The sequence below is a fragment of the Dermacentor variabilis genome, unplaced genomic scaffold (genome assembly GCF_050947875.1).
Source record: "Dermacentor variabilis isolate Ectoservices unplaced genomic scaffold, ASM5094787v1 scaffold_14, whole genome shotgun sequence".
Lineage (NCBI taxonomy): Eukaryota > Metazoa > Arthropoda > Arachnida > Ixodida > Ixodidae > Dermacentor > Dermacentor variabilis.
Genome location: NW_027460302.1, coordinates 9,293,413 through 9,313,967, shown reverse-complemented (window position 1 = coordinate 9,313,967; position 20,555 = coordinate 9,293,413). Strand labels below are relative to the sequence as shown.

The 20,555-nt window shown below is 47.9% G+C and overlaps 1 protein-coding gene across 1 annotated transcript in view; it reads right to left on the bottom strand.

The window, feature by feature from the left end:
- The window catches only part of LOC142567777 (uncharacterized), a 243,824-nt gene extending 230,885 nt beyond the window's left edge, over window positions 1–12,939 (bottom strand). Inside the window, exon 1 of the mRNA XM_075677938.1 lies at window positions 12,850–12,939. The gene's annotated coding sequence lies outside the window, so the exon portion shown is untranslated. The remainder of the gene's footprint in view (window positions 1–12,849) is intronic.
- Between the last annotated feature and the right edge of the window lie 7,616 nt (window positions 12,940–20,555).

Sequence of the window (20,555 nt, the reverse complement as noted above, 5' to 3'; positions counted from 1 at the left end):
GTTGATAAGACAGTGGTCAAAATCGGAACGGGTTGCGCGCAACTGTATTCAAGCTTTAAGTTATGAATTCAAGCTTGTTTTTACTAACTTTATACATATACACCTAAGCCGCACACATCGATCAGTATTTGCCTGATGCGGTTACAAGAAATGAGCTGCGGCGCAATTGAAAACTATATTACGCAAAGTATACACATTCATCAGAACGCTAAATTGCAAGCTCAATAATCCTCCTAAAACGTTTTTCAAAGTCTCCACCCATTAATTTGTAAGAAAGGTTTAGAAACAAAGCCACATACCTCGTGTTGATCGGGCGCCAGACTCGAGCTCCTTGGTCCCATCTAGTAGAAAAAGTAGACTCGTCTGAGAAGACGACGCTCTTCCAGTTCTCAACCGACCAATCCGCCTGGTCTTGGGCAACCTGCAGGCGTTTCGCCTTGTTTTGAGCACGCAGCAGCGGCTTCTGTGCGGCAGTTGTGCTCTTAAGGCCAGCGTCGTGAAGGCGGCGCTTGATTGTAGTGGCAGAAATATTTTTCAAACCCAGCTCCACTTGCAGCTGTCGTACAGACGTCTTTGGGTTATCCACCACAGCAGCTACTAGCTGTCTATCTTGATCTGTTGTCACTCTGTGACGAGGCTGCCTAGGGGCATCCTGAAGCCTGCCTTCATTCCGGTATGCATTAATTATTCTATTCACTGTGTGAATTGCACGATTGGTTTCTGCTGCAATTCGTTTCTGCGAATAGCACCTGAGACTTAAGTCCACAATTAGCCGCCTTTCGTCCTCCGGCACCCTCGACATTTCGGTTTATTGCGGCCCACAAGCAGAAAACATTGAAGCGACCAGACGCGCCTGCGCTCTCGGTCTATACAGGCGGGAATCGCATTTTGGGCCGCAGTGGTGATACGGCAACGTTCTTGTAGTCTTAATCGCCGAATGACTCGCGAAAGCAGTTGCACTCGGCGGCAGAAAGTTCGGTGACTTGACGGTTTACGTCTTTAGATAACCTTCGTTATAGAAATTTCGCAACCGGGAAGTTGGAGTGTCACGGTAAACCGAAGGAAAGATTATGCTTTTAGCGCTCATCCAAAAGCCCTGATGGAAGTGATAGAGGCAGATTGAAAGGCGGGTGACTAAATTGTCCACATACCTGATTCAAGATGTCCTGCTTCAATACGCCAGCCACATACTTGGAACTTAGCGGGAACACAGTACGGCTTATTTTGCTACGGCCACCGGTGAACTGTAAAATTCATTGGAGGCATTTAAATGTTTATTAACTGCCGGAAGGCGAAAGCCCTTTGCGACTCATTACACTGAGTTTAATTTGCCGCGCTTGAATACATTTCGTGACAGATGAGAAGAGCAGCTGACGCAAGCGTGGCAGACGGATCATGTGACATCACGACACGCTGCACCGTGATGTCACGTGATATTAAGGTCACGTGACCTAAAATGTAACGGACAGACGCTAGTAGGAACAATTAAACGCTATCGCCTTAATAAGTATCCTCTCAGCAACTACTTAAAGCCATGCAAATCTGAGGACTGAGGTCCTGGTAAACCTTAGGGATTGTTTTCAAACGCTGATGAGTCTACCTGGCCGTCTACCTCTATCTGTGGGAAGGTAAAATAGGAGACTGAAAATGTAGCTCCACCTCCACTATTACTATTCCACTCCGATTAATTTTCCTTGCGCCGAGATTTCAGCAGAAAACAGTAGTCGTCTGCTAACGCTTACTACCAGCTAATCAGCAAGACGCCAAAAATTAAATATATTGGCGGATCGTAGTGCTGCAGCCGTAGTATAAAGCTTCGAATATTACGCGGCGCGCATTTTCTCCCCGGTATGCTTATTTGAGTGTTTCAACTTTACCAGGCACGCAGGAAACTTTGCTACGGTTGCTGCAACAGGAAAAAAGCAGCTGATAGGCTTCTCAGCAGTCTTTTGTTTATTCAGAAACGTTTCTCCGATCGGCGTTCTGCGGAGGCAGTGCAAATTTGAAGCCTGCTTCACCGCAATACAGGGCGCACTGTAGCAGACGACGCGCGAAGCCCCGCCTGCGGCTCTCACTGCACCTGCGCAATAGTTTCTCCGGCGCACGACAGAGGCGCCCCGCGGAGCGCCGTCAGCCCGGAGCGGCATTCTAAGAGTGGCCGACCCTGTACCAGGAGAAGGGAAACGCAGTCAAGGACACCAGAATATTAGGTGGTGCGATGAAATTAGGAAATTGGCGTGCGCTAGTTGGAATCGGTTGGCGCAGGACAGGGGTACTTGGAGATCGTAGGGAGACGCCTTCGTCCTGCCGTGGACATAAAACAGGCTGCTGCTGATGGTGATGAGTAGATAACTCCCTCTTTTCCCCGTAGCACCTTAACTTCCACCAGTGCCTGGAAGACGGACCTGCAAAATCGTCTAGATTTCTCGAATTTGGTCCCCACAAAAGCCGATGAGTCATCGAGTTTCAGCAACATCATGAGGAAAGATGTCAATTTTTACAGAACCCCCCGTTAGATTTGCATAATGCGCACTATTGGTGTGGGTCCAATCCAAATTGTGTAAAGGGCCCTCGGCGATAGGAGCATTTGTCATTGAATGTGTGGTGCGGAATTTACGTCAGTGCTATAATTGGTCCCAACTTCGCTCACAGAAAGACTGAACAGCGTTACGTGGAGTTATTCCTGGAAGGAAGTTTCTCCAGCGACGTCTCGCTGTCACGCCTTACACACACAGCACACGGCAGCAGCTGATCACGAAACTCGTTAGATGCACCTTTTCACGCGCAACGCATTGGCCGGCTAGGTCGCCTATCCTGTCTCCACTCAATCCTTTCGGTTTATGTGATAGAGCCTGTTTACATGATCGGGACGACGACGTCAGATGAGCTCAAGGCAACGATAACGGATGTCTGCAGCAGCAGTCCAGCATCGGTCATCAGTCAAAGCCACTCAAGTGTGATAAAGCGGACTCAGTACTGCGGAACTGCAGAAGGGGACCTATTCGGACGTGTCCCCTAAGCGGTAGCTGGTGTTAAACAGCGCTTACAAATGCACAGAAAGTAGGGTCACACTGAAATCTGATACTTTTTTTTTGTTTTGTGCTGATGTCCAGATTCCTAATTTGGCAGATGCGAAAGTGGTTCGCTTCCTTTCTTGAACGCATGGGTTTAGTCTTTTCTCTACTCGTGGGTCGCTTGCCGGTCTATTTATTTCGATTTTATTTTTTTACACGAGTCTGTTCTTGCAGCACGCATACACTGTCATAAAAAATAAAACCATCATTTTAATTTGTCTTTGGTGCGAAGCAAGTTTATGGCGCGAATTATAGCTGCGCCAGCACTCTTTCCCTGCTGTGCGAGCAGAGCCGGTACATTGAAGGATTCCACGCCGATCCCATTGCTTTTCGCGTTTCGTCCGCGGGCAGAACGGCGCTTCTGTCGCGTTTTTGAGGGGCTTCTCTTATCTGTGACCAGCCAGCCTTGACAGACGGATAATCGCGACGTAGACAAGAAGCAATACCGCGGTGCCGCGAAACCTGCTTTTGGTGCGCTTTCTGTACAGTTATCAAAGTGATGCGTTCTCTTTTGGTTTGAGGTAGAGAAAGCAGTTGCCTTCAATTAGCTTATATAAGGAGGCTGCTTTATTACGCGGCTGGACGCGCAGTCACGCGGTATTTCTCATATTTCGTTGGCTTCAGCAATCCGAAAAAATAAGCCCGCCTATTAGTACGTCGCTGAAAATACTGCACTTATGCGTCATTTGGGGTTGCCTACAAATGCCCCATTGACAATTTGATAATTAGAACAGTACTTCTCGAGTTGGATAGTAACTACAATTAAAATTATGGGGTTTTACGTGCCAAAGCCACTTTCTGATTATGAGGCATGCCGTAGTGGAGGGCTCAGGAAATTTCGACCACCTGGGGATCTTTAACGTGCACCTAAATCTAAGTACACGGGTGTTTTCGCATTTCGCCTCCATCGAAATGTGGCCGCCGTGACCGGGATTCGATCCCGCGACCTCGTGCTCAGCAGCCCAACACCATAGCCACTGAGCAACCACGGCGGGTAGTAACTACAATTACCTATTTAAATCTCAGAAAACAATATATTACTGGCGGCCATTCCTCTGTACTGGAAGCAATATGCACTAGGTTTTCTTCGAGTAACGCAATTGCTCTCTTTAAAAATATTGCTGCATGACAGTTGTAACACCCTGCATATTATAAATTAAACAATAAATCGGGCCGAATTCATGAAAACCTTAATGAAGTGTACAGAAACCACTACATGAAAAAAGCATCGAAAAGAGATTATGGCAATTAAAGATCTATTGCGATTGTGTGCTCCATTATCTGCGTTGCAAAAAAGGTAGCCCATTGAACTTGATCGCATTTTGTGACCAATTTGACTTGACAACTACAGCATCAGGTTTCTGGAAGCGCTTAAGCCCAGCTCACCTTTCAGAACAAGCTGACGACTTCATCTGTCTCGAACTGGATAAAAATAATGCCATCCTTGCCTTGTTTCTTGATTAGAAAACATTTGAAACAACCGAACCCCAGGCATTACTACTTCAGTAGCTGGGTATGGGCTTTATAAAAGATTTAGTCTACCAATCATGATAAACTCCTAAGTGCTGTAGGGATCAACATGGGGTCCTCTTTTATTCGACATTTACGTTGACGACGTTTCAAAGCCGCCGATAAAATCTGAACTCTCTTTATATGAGGATGACACGACACTTGCATTATCTTATTCTACCATTATTGAGACTACTAGGAAATTCCAATCAGCAATGTACCACTTTCTTGGTTGGTTTGTAGAAAACATCATACGTACGTCCAAAACAACGCTCGTCTATTTCGGCTGCCCTCATGACAACTTTTACTTCGTTTCCAGTTAGCAAACTATAAGTACTTACCACAGCTTTCTGTTCTCCAATCACCCTTTCGCACACTATTTAGTATTTAGGAATGATATTTGAAGATATGCTGTCTTACAATATTCACTGATAATATCTACCACTGGCTTAAAGGGACCCTGAAACGCTTTTGACGTTTTTCTACAAACGTATTGAGTCGTTAGAGTAGGTCCTTCTGCTCATTAATTGACACATCTAAGTTCTCCGTGTAAAGCGTGTAATTTATTATAAGGTTTTAAATATGCACATCGCTGCCGATCGCAGCGCACTGCTCGGCGGAATTTTAAGCCGCCCCTACCCATATGACCGAAATCACCCATACGACGTCAGTGGGGCGAGCTATCCGATTGGCTGACAAGGGCGCGTGATCGATAATTTTTCCAACTTTATGGTAAACAAATGATCTTCGTAATAGTTGGAATGTTAGTTAATTTGTTTTTATGAAAAGAAAGTAACATAAAGAGAATGCACAAGAATAATTTTTCAGTACACTTAAGCACTTCCGGCACACAGCATGTGTCGTCTGCTTGTGTTACAACGTACTCCATTTTGAAGAGAGCTCCGCGGTCAGAGCCGGTCTCAGTCTTTTCGCGAGCACTATGATTCGACTTTGTTGCCTTGTGGACTGCAAACGTAGCGACTGGCAATATGTCAAGCTGCGACATCGTGTCCCTCTGCAAGGCAGCGTACGAGCGAACTGGCTGCTGCGCATCGGACTGCCGCTATCCGATCCGCGCCAGGATTTGCGCGTTTGTGGCCGTCACTTTACACCGGAAGATTACTAACGCAATAGCGTTTCCCGAGTCCGGTATTAGGGAAAACGCAAGCGCAAGGGGACAGAGTCTGGCCGCTTGACTTTGCCGTAACGGGATGAGCCATGAGATGAGCAGAAGGGCAAATGCGAATGCTCTGCATGGTGCAGCCACCTGGTGGCACAGAGCTCAACCATACACAGTAGCAGCAACGAAGTGTATTCTTCTTTGCTGCTGGTGTGTATTTTTCGCAGGAGTGTAATCATGAACACGTTGTTTTTATAAATGTTTAAAATGTTTTACACTTGGTTAGAGCAATATTAGCGCTTTGTTTGGCTGGTTAAACGCTGCACCAACAAGTGTATGGACCGTGCTGACCGATCAGGCCGCTCACGTATGTCTACGCTAAAGTTCCTTCATCAGCTTGAGTTTATGCCTACAGTCATTTGCCGAAATGACCAGCTTGCCTGTGGTTACCGGAATACAAGACACGTTCGGCGCTACGACAGAATGCTCGCAACGCACGCTGCTTCGATAGCTCTCGCTTGGGGTCGACGGCCAAGCGGCTAGCGGAGCGGTCTCGCGCGGGCGGGGGCGGGCTCCAAAACAACCGGAAGTGGACGATGTGACGTCGCATCGTGACGCTGAACCAGTGAAGGCGGAGCTTAGCCCCACTCGCTCGGCGAACGAGTTGAGGAGGAAAAGCATGGCTAGCGAGGAGGGTAGCTTCTAATCGCTTGTAGCTCCATTAATACGTAACGCTTCACTTAAATTGTGGTGCGAATGTTCTACTTAAGCTGTACCCTACGCGTCTACAAAATTTGTCCGAACCGTTTCAGGGGCCCTTTAAGATTGGTGAGTGAATTTTTGTGTATATTGCTATTTTCTTCAAGCTTGTTCTTATTTAAACTGGTGTATATGAGCTTAAGCGAATGAATTGTTTAACATGACGTGACTGTAAACAGTTTCGCAGCTCTGCATAATCTGAAAGCAATTCACTGCATCTTAAGGTGAATCGCCGCTGCAATCTCCTGTAAGACTACTTATAACGATGATTATGTTATGCATGATATGACCATGAGAAGGAAATCCATAGAAAAAAATGGGTTACAGCGCATACGCAGATATTGCCAGCTCCGGAATGGAAGCGTACCATTATCAATGAAAAGTAAGGTGTAAAATCTGTGCATTTTACCGGTGCTGGCATATAGCGCAGAAACTTGGAGACTGACAAAGAAGCTCCAGAACAAGTTAAGGACCGCGCAACGAGCGATGGAACTCGTCGTTCCACCGCTCTTTGCGCGGTCCTTAACTTGCGAAGAATGCTAGGCATAAGGTGAAGAGCCAGAAACAGCGCGGTTTGGATCAGAGAGCGAACGGCTATATCCGATATTCTAATTGACATTGAAAGAAAAAAATGGAGTGGGACAGGTCAAGTAACACGCAGGTTAGATAACCGGTGGACGATTAGCGTTACAGAATGGGTGCCAAGAGAAGGCAAGGGCAGTCGACCACGGCAGAAGATCAGGTGGTACGATAAAATTAGGAAACTCGCCGGCCCTCGATGGAATCGGTTGACGCAGGACAGGTGTAATTGGATATTGCAGGGAGAGGCCCTTGATTGCACTTGTATGCAGGCACAGCGATTCGACGCTGACCTCTGTTTCCCTAATAGAGTAGTAAGTTGTTGGGCTAGATGCTTAGACATGATTTTTACAAAGGGGAGTGCAGAAGCGTTGCCAAAGAAACGTCCAGAGGAAGGATGCTCACTTGCAACTAATGATATTTTTAGAGACAAAGCGATTTCACGCAACCTAAAAAGAATCGGGAAGAAACATGACGTTGACCTCGACTTCACAGCTCCCCTCAAGCTTTCTCGGTTGTGCGCCTTTGCAAAACGGGCACAAACAGAAGACCTGTGGAAAGAAACACACGAAACCGCTCGCCTCCTGTGCTACCGAAATAATATATAAGATACCAGTCGACTGTGGGATTCTTTACATTGGCAGACGCGGGCGCTGTCCAAATGACAGGCTAAGAGAATTTTAAAGGCCCTGAGCAACTCCGCGCACCTTCCTGCTCACTGCAGGGATTGTGGCTGTAAGCCCCTTTTCGATAAAACCGAGATTAAAAGCAGATCCAAAGGCACACCCGAAAGGGAAATGCTCGAGGCAGGCCAGATTCACGCTCGTGCTCCGTCAGTGCATCTGATGGGTAAGGAATTTACTTTCCTCGCATTCGGCTGAAGTTTCTGTGCCACCTCCTCTGTCACTCTCTCCCCGAACGTTTTTGGAATCACGTTTGCCAGGCCACTTGCACGTGCCGTTGTTGCTATCGGGTACACTACAGCTAGGGAAAACACAAGGAAGGATCGAAATTCAAGACGATGAGCAAAATGAGAACAAGATGAAAGCAGGAGCCAACGTTTCGACAAGTGGACTTCTTCAAGGCGCAATATGCTTTCCTCGCCGCAGTATGTATAGGTGGGGTTATTCTAAAGAAGAGAGGGTGCAAGCGGGTAGCCCCACCCACCCACCTCACACGTTGGACCGTGTGAGCGGTGCAGCGGTGGCGTAGAGGTAGAACATCCGCCTCGCGTGCAAGAGGACCGTGGTTCGAATCCCCGTGCGGCGCAATTTTCCACCGGATTTTTAAAAAATTCGCGTGTCGACAAAATTGCGTAAACAGGCCTGGAGTGCGGCCTGATCCCGGTGACCAGAACCGGTAAAGCACTCCGTCACCAGAGCAGGATTGGCCACCCTGGCGCAGTACTTGGCCACAACCTCCCATATGAATACAACAATCAAACAATATATATATATATATATATATATATATATATATATATATATATGTGTGCGTGTGTGTGTGTGTGTGTGTGTCAGGAGCTCTGTCATGCACCACGGCTGCCGCGCAGACAACCAGGTGTAAAAAAGAAGAGAACGACGTTGGCCAAGCTGCTTCGGGACTGTTGGAAACGCGGCTATCAACCAGATTCATGTTATTCTGCGTGAAACACCTCATGTGTAACATTTGGTGGAGCTGTGCGGGGTAACTCCCACGACCTACAACGGAGCCATCAACGCAAGAACTACACCGAAGCCGTCGCCTCGACGGACTTTCGCCGTCGCGCTCAGTCATGGCCACAGAGCAAAATACCCGCACCAGCAGTGCCTTGGCGAGCCAGTTCCAGCACTACCGAGAGCCATGCACGTTCTCAGCGAAGGCAGAGGACGATGTGGATGAGTGACTAACGTATTACGAAAGGGTAAGCCAGTGCAATAACTACAACGCTGCCAGTCAGCTTAGGAACGTTGTTTTCTTCTTGGCCGGCACGGCGTTGGTATCGTATGACAACCACGCGGATATGCTAACTACATGGAAAGGCTTCGTTCAAGAGATCAAGAAGTGTTTCGGTGACTCGTACGCAAAAAGGAAACGTGCGGAATTCACACTAGCCCAGAGAGCTCAGGTACCCGGCGAGACTTGCACTACCTATATCAAAGAAATTTTGAAGCTTTGCCGAACCGTCAACCTGGAAATGACAGAGGAAGATAAAGTGGGGCACGTCGTAAAAGGAATAGCGGAAGATGTTTACAATTTCCTCATTGGTAAAGAGAACTTGAACACTGTATCATAACTGATACGGCACTGCCGTATGTTCGAGGCGCTGAAGAATCGCCGAATTACACGAAAGTTTGGACGTCTGGCCAATGTAACGACTGTAGCACGTGTTGACACAAATCCTCCGCACACAGACCTTTCGTCCGCCATCCGCCAGATAGTCCGCGAGGAGTTCCAGCGGCATGACGAACAGGCACGCTATGCGGTGCCACGTTGCAGCTCCTCCGTTTTCCGAGACACTCCTTGGGAACCCCCTTCGGCTACTTGGAACCACTCGGCGTACGTCGCGGATCTTAACGGCTCCAGAGACGAACCATATTACGGTACGACCGAACCACCACGCAATGATTCGCCCCTTCAACGTTTTCATCTACGCCCACGCAACTTTCGTCCACGAAGACTTGCCGCTACCTACGACTTTCAAAGGGAAGAGGCTCGTTACCATCAACCGATGTCTTCGGCAGAATACTTCAATCCGCTTTCGGAAGTTCGCCCTTTGCCAGTTTGTTACTTCTGCGGCATGCCTGGCCATATAGCTAAGTACTGTAGCCGACGGCGAGCATCAAACTACGGACCGTCAGCGCCGACTATGCAGTCTAGCGGTCGTGCACTGCGCACTCAGTGGCCAGAAGACTCCACTTCAGGAAGCCACTTCCGAGAGGGCCAATGCATCGCCCAGAACACTTAGTTTGGAGAAGAAAGAACGCGCAACCGCTACCGCTCTCCTGCCTCCGACCGTACTCTGACGCCACCACCAGCCTTACGAGCCTCCCGATCACCATCCCCTCGGCCGCGATTCACGTCACCATCGCCTCAGTGCCGTTTCGAGTCGCCCCCGCCGGGAAACTAGCCAGCGCGGCCGATAGGGGTGAGGTCGCTGGAAAATGTGCGCTGCCGACTCAATTGCCTCCAACTATTTTCATGCTGAAGAATAAGTTTCATGTACTGATTTATTGGGTCTCTACAATGGCTTTATTGGACACGGGAGCAAATGTCTCGGTTATGAGTGTGGGGCTTAAAGGCCTTCTTGGACGCCAGGTTATGTTTCGCTGGGACCAGTGCACAAGTTTCCGTGGAGTCAATGGTGGGTCATTATATCCGGTTGGTGTGTGTAACGTGGATGTGTCTTTGGGTGGGAAAGCTTTTAATGCAGAGCTTACTGTTATTCCTCGCTCCGCGCATGACGTGATTCTAGGGATTGGCTTTTTGCAATTACGTCGTGCCAATGTTGACTGCCGGACGGGAGAACTCAGTGTCGACACCAGTGTTTCGCCTGTGCTCTTTGAAGGCGCAGCTTGCCCGGAGAGTGTGTTGTGCGTGTATAATGACACAGTTGTGCCCGCCTTATCCGCGATGCGTGTTGCCGTCGCCTGTTCATCTCCGACTCCTATCTCGTTCGATGCTGCAGTGGAACCTGTACATCGGAAATGCCTCAAGAAAAACGTGTTAGTTCCGTACTGCGTGGTCTCAGTCACCAATGGATGCGCGGGTCTGTGGGCGCTAAACTGTTCCACTGAAGGGGCAGTGCTACTTCGAAGCCTAAAGATTGCCACGTTTTAGGAAGACTCACCCGTATCGCTGGCAGTACTTACAAAGTTACCCGATGGAGGAGCAACCAGTGACTCGAGCCCCAGCAGCTCGAAGATACTATCCATGATCGATAAATCACTCAGTGATCACGAGCGTCGAGTGTTGATGGCCCTGCTTACGAAACACACCTCGGTATTCGACTTTGCGCAGCACGATTACCCGCCACCGATGCCTGCGTGCAGAAATCGCCACCTCATCAACACAGGAGCCGCCCAGCTAATCCGACAAGAACCCTATCGTGTGTCTCCGTCAGAACGCAAGATAATCAGAGATCAGGCCTAAGAAATGCAATGCAAAGCTTCATACGAGAATCATTCTAGTCCTTGGGCAGCCCTCGTGATTTGGTGAAGAAAGAAGACGGTACGTGGCGGTTCTGCGTTGATTATCGTCGCCTATACGCCGTTACTAAGAAAGATGTATATCCGCTCCCACAAATTGAAGACGCCATCAACTGTCTCTTCGCGGCATCTTACTTTTCCTCAATTGATTTACGGTCAGGTTGCTGGCAGATTCCTATACACAAGGACGACAGAGAAAAGACAGCATTCCTAACGCCCGACGGATCATTTGAAATTAACGCGATGCCTTTCGGGTTGTGTAACGCGCCCGCAACGTTCGAAAGGTTTCATGGACGGGAAGTTTGCGTGTGCTACTTAGACGACGTTGTGATCATCAGGCGAACGTTTAGCGAGAAAAACAAACGTTTCGACTTGGTCTTGAACTGCTTGGAGAAAGCGGGTCCCGTGCTGAATTGAAAAAAAAAATGCCGTTTTGGGAAACAACAAACACTTGTGCTAGGACATCTGGTAGCTAAAGAAGGCATCAGACCAGATCCACAAAAGACTGCGGCCGTAGAAGCATTTAAGGTACCCAACTCTGTCAAGCGTTACGAAATTACGAACTTTCTATAAAGCAAATATTTTTTACAGTTCTCGATGAGACAGCGCATGTGCAATGGCGTTCCTGTTGGTTTGTCGCTAAACATATTCTTAGTCGCAAGTGAGCGTCTTTCCTGTCCACGTCTCATATTTCCGCGACGCTTCGGTGCTCCCCTTTGAAAAAATCGTCTCTAATGGTCTTGATGCCGCAGCAAATGATGTGAGTAGCGTTGAACGTAGCGTCGCCTTCATTTACACACTTTGAGTGTCTTTAGCGAGAGAAAAAGTACAGTTTGCAGTGAAACTAGAGGGCCTGACGTGCTGTGCTGATCGAGATGCATACGCTTGCGAAATCGCCTAATCACCGTCTCGGCAGCCATTTTGACCTACCGTCGCGCCGCCTATAGTCGCTGGAATGACCGAATACCGCGTGTTGTACTGCCCGCCGCACACAGATGTGCTCGTACTTATGCGGGTTGACATTGAAGTTTATTACTTCTCGTAATATTTCTACAGACTTCGACATTGTCAGCGCGCAGTTTCCAGACAAGCACGGGCTCACAGCAACGGTGCCTGCAAGAGCTCACCGTGCACGGGCTCTTCACGCCGTTGCCATATATTCATAGCACCGACAGATATTGATCCACTCAGCGAGCCAGCCCAAGAGGCAGATTTTCATTAATGCGAATGCCACCAATCGGTTACGGTGAACATTTAGTTAGGTTAAAAATGGCTAGAATGGCCACTCCCATTTACTCTAAGCTTTTAAATATTGATGGTCGTTTGTGATATTTCTTTTGTTCACGTGACTTTGTTTACACACTTGCCTTTTGCAACACATTTAGAATGGATATATGTTTATCGTTTTTGAAATGTTGCCGAATTTCTGTACTTGTTCTCTACTGTCGGCCATTCTTACATCGATATGAGCACAGCACGTTTCTATGCACTTTGACAGGATGCTAAAGAAATCAAAATCTTGAGCCGTCCGGCTTTTGCACCCTAAGTATTTGTTTCTGACAAACTGATAAGTTCCAAAATAACACTATCAAAGAATCAGTACATTGTCTACGTCACTTACTTCTATGGGTTCAAGCGCTTCATCAGTAGGTAAAAGTGGGAGAGAGAAGGCCACTTCCTCCAAAGGTGGCGGCCAATTCTCAAGGCAGGTTTCCACGGCAATATACCTGCAAGTTATGGCATCCCTGCTTTACAAGCTGTCAATTGACATTTCATAAAGTGCAGCAAAAATAGAAAAAGAAATAAAAGAAAATAAAGTATCCCCTTCCCGAACCATTAAGTGTAATGCGAGGAAAAATGAGTAAATATAACACAAAAACATCAAAATGAAAAGGGGGTGTTACTATCCGGCCAAAAACCCAACCAAGAGAGCTGAAAAAGAAATCAGTGGCGTTTATTTAATTATTGACTTAAAACGAACAAGATATGCAGATCCCACGTACTGTGGGAATCCATGTAAGCGAAGCATTCCGTGATGAATACTTTGACGATAATTAGCGGTGATGTTGACGGCTAAAGCTTAATTCCTTCAACGTTTAGGCTAAGAGGAGAGTGGTGAGTTGATGTTAAACGTTACCTTGAGTGCACCATTGCAGTTTGTCTGCATAGTACACAGAACACACAGGGAGAAGTGTTTGCTTGAGGCGTTGTTCTGCGCCATATTTTATAACCTCTGAGAAGATTGAGCGTTGTCATTTCCTCACATGGCACATCGCATCGTGGCAGAAGTAATAAACTTAAATTAGATTATGGGGCGCTGTACGTTCCAAGAGCACAATCGGAATATGAGACACGCTGTAGTGGCTGACTCCGGATTAATTTTGACACCGTGATGTTCTTTAACATGTCCCAAAATCTAAGTGCATGTGCATTTTCCATTTCCCCCTCGCCGAAATGCGGCTGCCGCGTTTGGGAACGAATCCACGACCTCTGGAAATGCTATAGTCGCAAAGCTAACGCGGCGGGCACAGAAGTGTTGATTTGAAGGTCGACCGCTTCCGAAGTGTCTTCTGGACCCTGCGGTGCGCTTTAATTAATGCGGCTCTACTTCTGCACGCCCTGCGTAAGTTGGGCGCTTGACATATTTGCATGGCGTTTATTTTTGAAGAAATAACAGCAACGTACTCTACCATACCTCTAACTTAAGCTTATCCTGTTTCCCTGCAACCGCTGTTGCATAGTAGAGGGGTTTCCTTGCGTCATCACGCCACCTTTCCACCTTTTGTTATGTGGGAACTGCCTCTTCTGCTCCCTCTCTACAGGTCTAGCGGCGTCCCCTCTAGCCTCCTAGGTTGAAAGTATTGCTTTCAAGGGAAGCGCTGCAGTTTCTGCAATACTTCTGAGGGGAGTCACGGATAGTTACAGCTGTCAAGCGGCTCAAGTGGCAACGGCCAGGGAGCTCCAGAGGGCATTGTGCAAATTCGACGAGGTGGGGTGAAAACGAGTGTCTCCCGTCGCCTTTCCGCTCTTACTCGCGCTTGCCATTTATAAACAGTTTTCTCAAGGGCGTCACCATATTACTACGCAGTCGCGCCATCTAGGGGCACTCAGTATGCCGGCTTGGACGAGCGCTCCGTTTTGCATGGCAGGTATACGCTCGGCGGTACTTTCTGGCGTTTGTTGCCGCGCTCGTGCGGCGTGTTTAGTATGGCGTGGCGTCTTCAACGTGGAAAACGGTTCTGTGAGAGGTACTGAAATGGTTTAAGGAGGTATGGCCGGACTTTCTGCTGGCGTTGAGGCGGATTGAGCACTTTACGCGATGCGTGCGCGCATGATTCAGCCTACAATTAGCCTCGGAGATCAATTGTGCATTCTTGAAAGTTCCATAGACTAATGTGGCTTTATTACAGTATTATCCTGTAGTTCTAAGCTGCGGTTTAGGAGCAATCAAACATACGCGACGATCGCAACATCGTGGGTACCGTTTTGCTACGATAGCCAAGAACTGTGCTGTTACACTTTGACAAGCGTTCCAACTGTTAGCTGCAGATTATATTGCGTGTCTATTTAGTTCTGTGCATGAGGTTTCCACCCATGGGTAAAATATTCTTGGTTGGTAGTAACAGTATAAATTACACTGTGAACAATACTTGTCCTCCAAGCGATCGTTTACGAACTGTGCGAGCATCCTAAGCAGTGGTACTATGTGCAGGATTACAGATATCTTTGTTCTCTGTAGCGCACGATTCAAGCTAGGGGCATCAACGTTTATAGATCTGTAAACGTTGTGAGGCATCACTATGCGAGGTCATACTGCGGCGTTAGCCGGTTTATCTTTCTTTTTCGAGAATGAGGATGATAACCGAAGTCTTTTTTCGGTTGTGTTTATTCCGTTCTCTACGACGCACTCACACGTATTAAGGAAATTTTGTCTCAGCGGTGGTGTAGGTGTAGAGAATCCGCCTCGCATGCAAGAAGACCGTGGTTAGGATGCCGGTGCCGCACAATTTTCCACCGGATTAAAAAAAACGTCCGCGTGTTGATAAAATTGCAAAAACAGGCCTGGAGTGGGGCCTGATCCCAGTGACCAGAACCGGTAATGCACTGCCTCACCAGATCAGGATTGGCCACCCTGGTGCAGTAGTTGGCCACAATCTCCTATGTGAATAAAACAGTCAAACCCCGGCGCTCAGTTCCAAGCAGCTGCGAAGCAACTGACCACGGCGGCGGTCAGCCCTTTGACGCAGTAGAGGGTGCGAAGAATCCCTGGGTGCGGACAGGCCGCCATTGGAATCTCAACCTGGCAACGTTTAACGCTAGAATGTTGTCTAGTGAGGCGAGTCCAGCAGTGCTATTGGAGGAATTAGCGGGCAGTAAATGGGAAATAATAGGGCTCACTGAGGTTAGGACGACAAAAGAAGCATATACAGTGCTAAAAAGCGGGCACATCTTGTGCTACCGGAGCTGAGCGAAGAGACGAGAACTAGGAGTGGGATTTCTGATCAATAAGGATATAGCTGGTAACATACAGGCATTCTACAGCATTAATGAGAGGGTGGCAGGTCTTGTGAACCAATCGACACTTACAGCGCATACATAGAAGAGGGACAAAAAAGGACGACGAAGAAGTGCTGCCCTCGTCGTCCTTTTTTGTCCCTCGTCTATGTGTGCGCTGTAAGTGACGACTGATACCATGGAGTGCGAATTAGCCCGTACCCAAACCGTTCTTGTTGTGAAACTTAATAAGACTTACAAATTGAAGGTCGTACAGGTCTACGCCCCTACATCCAGTCATGATGACCAGGAAGTAGAAAGCTTCAATGAAGACGTGGAATCGGCGAGTGGTAAAGTCAAAACAAAATACACTATACTGATGGGCCACTTCAATGCCAGAGTACGCAAGAAGCAGGCAGCAGACAAGTCAGTGGGGGAATACGGCATAGGCTCTAGGAATAGCAGGGGAGAGTTATTAGTAGAGTTTGCAGAACAGAATAATATGCGGATAATGAATACCTTTCTCCGCAAGCGGGATAGACGGAAGTGGCCGTGGAGGAGCTCGAACGGCGAGACTAGAAATTAAATAGACTTCATACTTTCCGCTATCCCTGGCATCATACAAGATGTGGACGTGCTCAGCAAGGTGCGCTGCAGTGACCATAGAACGGTAAGTACTCGAATTTGCCTAGACCTGAGGAGGGAACGGAAATTGGCACATAAGAAGCCGATCAATGAGTTAGCGGTAAGAGGGAAAATAGAGGAATTCCAGATTAAGCTACAAAACAGGTATTCGCCTTTAACTCAGGAGGAGGACCTTAGTGTTGAAGCAATGAACGACAATATTGTGAGCATCATTAAGGAGTGTGCAATAGACGTCGGTGGTAATTCCGTTAGACGCCATACCAGTAAGCTATCGCAGGAGACGAAAGATCTGATCAAGAAACGCTAGTGTATGACAGCCTCTAACCCTACAGCTAGAATAGAACTGGCAGAACTTTCGAAGTTAATCAACAAGCGTCAGACGGCTGACATAAGGCTGTATAATATGGATAGAATTGAACATGCTCTCAGCAATGGAGGACGCCTAAAAGCAGTGAAGGATAAACTAGGAATTGGCAAGATTCAGCTGTATGCATTAAGAGACAAAGCCGGCAATATCATTACTAATGTGGACGAGATAGGTTAAGTGGCTGAGGAGTTCTATAGAGATTGATACAGTACCAGTAGCACCCACGACGATAATAGAAGAGAGAATAGTCTAGAGGAATTGTAAATCCCAAAGGTAACGCCGGAAGAAGTAAAGAAAGCCTTCGGAGATATGGAAAGCGGCAAGGCAGCTGGGGAGGATCAGGTAACAGCAGATTTGTTGAAGGAGGGTGGGCAGATTGTTCTAGAGAAACTGGACACCCTGTATACGCAATGCCTCATGACCTCGAGCGTACCGGAATCTTGGAAGAATGCTAACATAATCCTAATGCATAAGAAAGGGGACGCCAAAGACTTGAAAAATTATAGACCGATCAGCTTACTGTCAGTTGCCTACGAACTATTTACAAAGGTAATACCAAATAGAATCAGGAACACCTTAGACTTCTGTCAAGCAAAGGACCAGGCAGGATTCCGTAAAAGCTACTCAACAATAGACCATATTCACACTATCAATCAGCTGCTAAAGAAATGTGCGCAATATAAGCAACCCTTATATACATAGCTTTCATTGAATACGAGAAAGCGTTTGATTCTGTCGAAACCTCAGCAGTCACGGAGGCATTACGGAATCAGGGTGTAGACGAACCGTTTGTAAAAATACTGAAAGATCTCTATAGCGGCACCACAGCCACCGTAGTCTTCCATAAGGAAAGCAACGAAATCCCAATAAAGAAAGACGTCAAGCAGAGAGAACGATCTCTCCACTGCTATTCACAGTGTGTTTACAAGAGGCATTCAGAGACCTGGATTGGGAAGAATTGGGGATAAAAGTTAATGGAGAATACCTTAGTAACTTGCGATTCGCTGATGGTATTGCCTTGCTTAGTAACTCAGGGGACCAACTGCAATACATGCTCACTGCCCTGCAGAAACAAAGCAGAATGGTGGGTCTAAAAATTAATATGCAGAAAACTAAAGTAATGTTTAACAGTCACGAAAGAGAACAGCAGTTTACGATAGGTAGCGAGGCACTTGAAGTGTTAATAGAATATATCTACTTAGGACCGGTAGTGACTGCGGTTCCGGATTACGAGACTGAAATAATAAGAATAAGAATGGGCTAGAGTGCGTTTGGCAGGCATTCTCAGATCAAGAACAGCAGGTAGCATTATCCCTCAAGAGAAAAGTGTATAACCAGCTGTGTCTTACCAGTCCTCACGTACGGGGCAGGAACCTGGAGGCTTACGAAAAGGGTTCTACTTAAATTGAGGACGACGCAATGAGCTATGGAAAGAAGATAGATAGGTGTAACGTTAAGAGATAATAAAAGAGCAGATTGGGTGAGGGAACAAACGCGAATTAATGACATCTTAGTTGAAATCAAGAAAAGGAAATGGGGGCAATGCCAGGACATGTAATGAGAAAGACAACCGATGGTCATTAAGGGTCGCGGAGTGGATTACAAGAGAAGGGGAGCGTAGCAGGAGACGGCAGAAAGGTAGGTGGGCGGATGAGATTAAGAAGTTTGCAGGGACGACATGTCCACAATTAGTACATGACGGGTGTTGTTGGAGAAGTATGGGAGAGGCATTTGCCCTGCAGTGGGCGTAACCAGGCTGATGATGATGATTATGAAGCTGCGCACATCCTTGACACACTTCGGAACAGGGAAGTGCGTAACAGCATGGATCTTGCCTGGGACCGGTTGCACTCCGTTCGCGTCAACGAGATGCCCAACGACAGTAATCTGGCGACGGCCGAATCGGCACTTCGATGCGATAAGTTACAGACGGGCTCGACGAAAAACGTCCAGGACTGCGGAGAGGCGCTCGAGGTGCATAGAGAACGTTGGGGAGAATACTATAAGGTCGGCCAAGTAGCACAGGCACGTGGACCATTTGAAACCGTGAAGAAGGGAGTACATCATGCGTTCAAAAGTGGCAGGAGCGTTACATAAACCGAACGACATCACTTTGAATTGATAAAGACCGTCTGGTGTTACAAAAACAGTCTTCTCGCGTTCGAGATCGTCCACGGCAATCTGCCAGTAGATTGTCAATAGACGAGAAATAGCGAGCACCGTGGAGGAAGTCAAGGGCGTCATCAACCCGATGTAGGGAGTGCACGTCCATTTTGGTAACCCTGTTAAGGTGCCCATAATCCACGCAGAAGCGCCATAAGCCATCCTTCTTTTTTACCAGTACAACAGGTGACGCCCATGGACTCCAGGACAGTTCAATAATCTTCTTGACAAGCATTTTGCGAACTTCTGCCTGGATAACTTGACGCTCAACCGGTGACACTTGATACGGGCGACGATTAATAGGAGGGGCATCGCCGGTATTAATGCGATGTTTAATAGCTGCAGTTTGGGCCAAATGACGATCGTTAAAGTAAAAAATATTGTGGTAGGAAAACATAACGCGGTAGAGCTCGCGAGCGTGCTCTGATGGCATGTCGGGCGCAATCATTTTCTGCAAGTCGGCGATAGTACAAATGCCGACTGTGATGGTAGAGGAGGATCAGCTGAATTGTCGTATACTGCAATAGATGCTACTGACTGAGCCTCGAATAAGCAAAGCTGGGCCAGAGACATCCCACGTGGCAGCGCTTGTGTCGTCAAGCGAAAATTGACCACTGGCAGGCAGACGCATTTCGCCGTAATAGATAAAACTGTATAAGGTACTGTGATCTCGTGTGTAAGTAGGAAGGCTTGCATAGGTGCCGCGATGTAGTGACCGTCGGGTACTTGTGGGGATGACACAAAGTTAACGTAAGCAAGTGCCAACGGTGGCAAGCGAACGAAGTCTACGGAACTGAGGTGACTGGGGTGTGGTTCAGCGGGATCCAGAACGGGCAGGGCAAGGCGGAGAGTACTGACGGAAGAATCGATAAGAGCAAAATGTGCGGAGACGAAGTGTAAGCCGAGGATGATGTCGTGGGGACAGTGGGCGATGACTGTAAATAGCACGATAGTGGTGCGATCGGCTAACACACATACTAATTACGGGGGCTGTTCCGCCATCGGCGACACGGACAACAGGCGTCGTGGCGGGCGTGATTATTTTCTTCAGGCGGTTGCGAAGGTCAGCGCTCATTACCGAAAAATTAGCCCTAGTGTCTATAAGAGCAGATGCAGAAACACCGTCGACTTGCACGTCAAGAAGGTTCAGATGAGTGGGCAACATCAGTAGAGGATTTGGCGGCGTAGGGAGCAATGCAGCATCACCTCGAGGCGCTGCATCGTCTAGTTTTTTGGCTGGGAGCGGCGTCCGAAGTGAGTCGGCGAAAAGGAGCGACGGGGCTGGGGAGAGGAGATTGCCGTCCTTGGGGCGAACGAGAATAGGGGCGGTTCGGCGCAGAAGAATTAGTGGCGGCATTATCGGAGCGTGCGATATAGGGGCGAGAAGGGCCACCTGAGGGGTGAGAGTAGCCAATCTAAGTAGACCGGGTCGGGGAACTCCAGCAACTGCGACAGCGCCGAGAAATGTGCCCGATTCGACGGCAGTGAAAACAAATGGGCTTGTCAGCAGTGCGCCATTCAGATGGGTTGCGGAAACATGGTGGGTAATAGGATGCGGGACGGGGCGGAATCGATGAAGCCGGGTGGTTATCAGGACGATGGGCCAAGCAGATGGTGTGAAGACCCATGTTTGCTTGTTCCTGGAGGACAACTGCCTG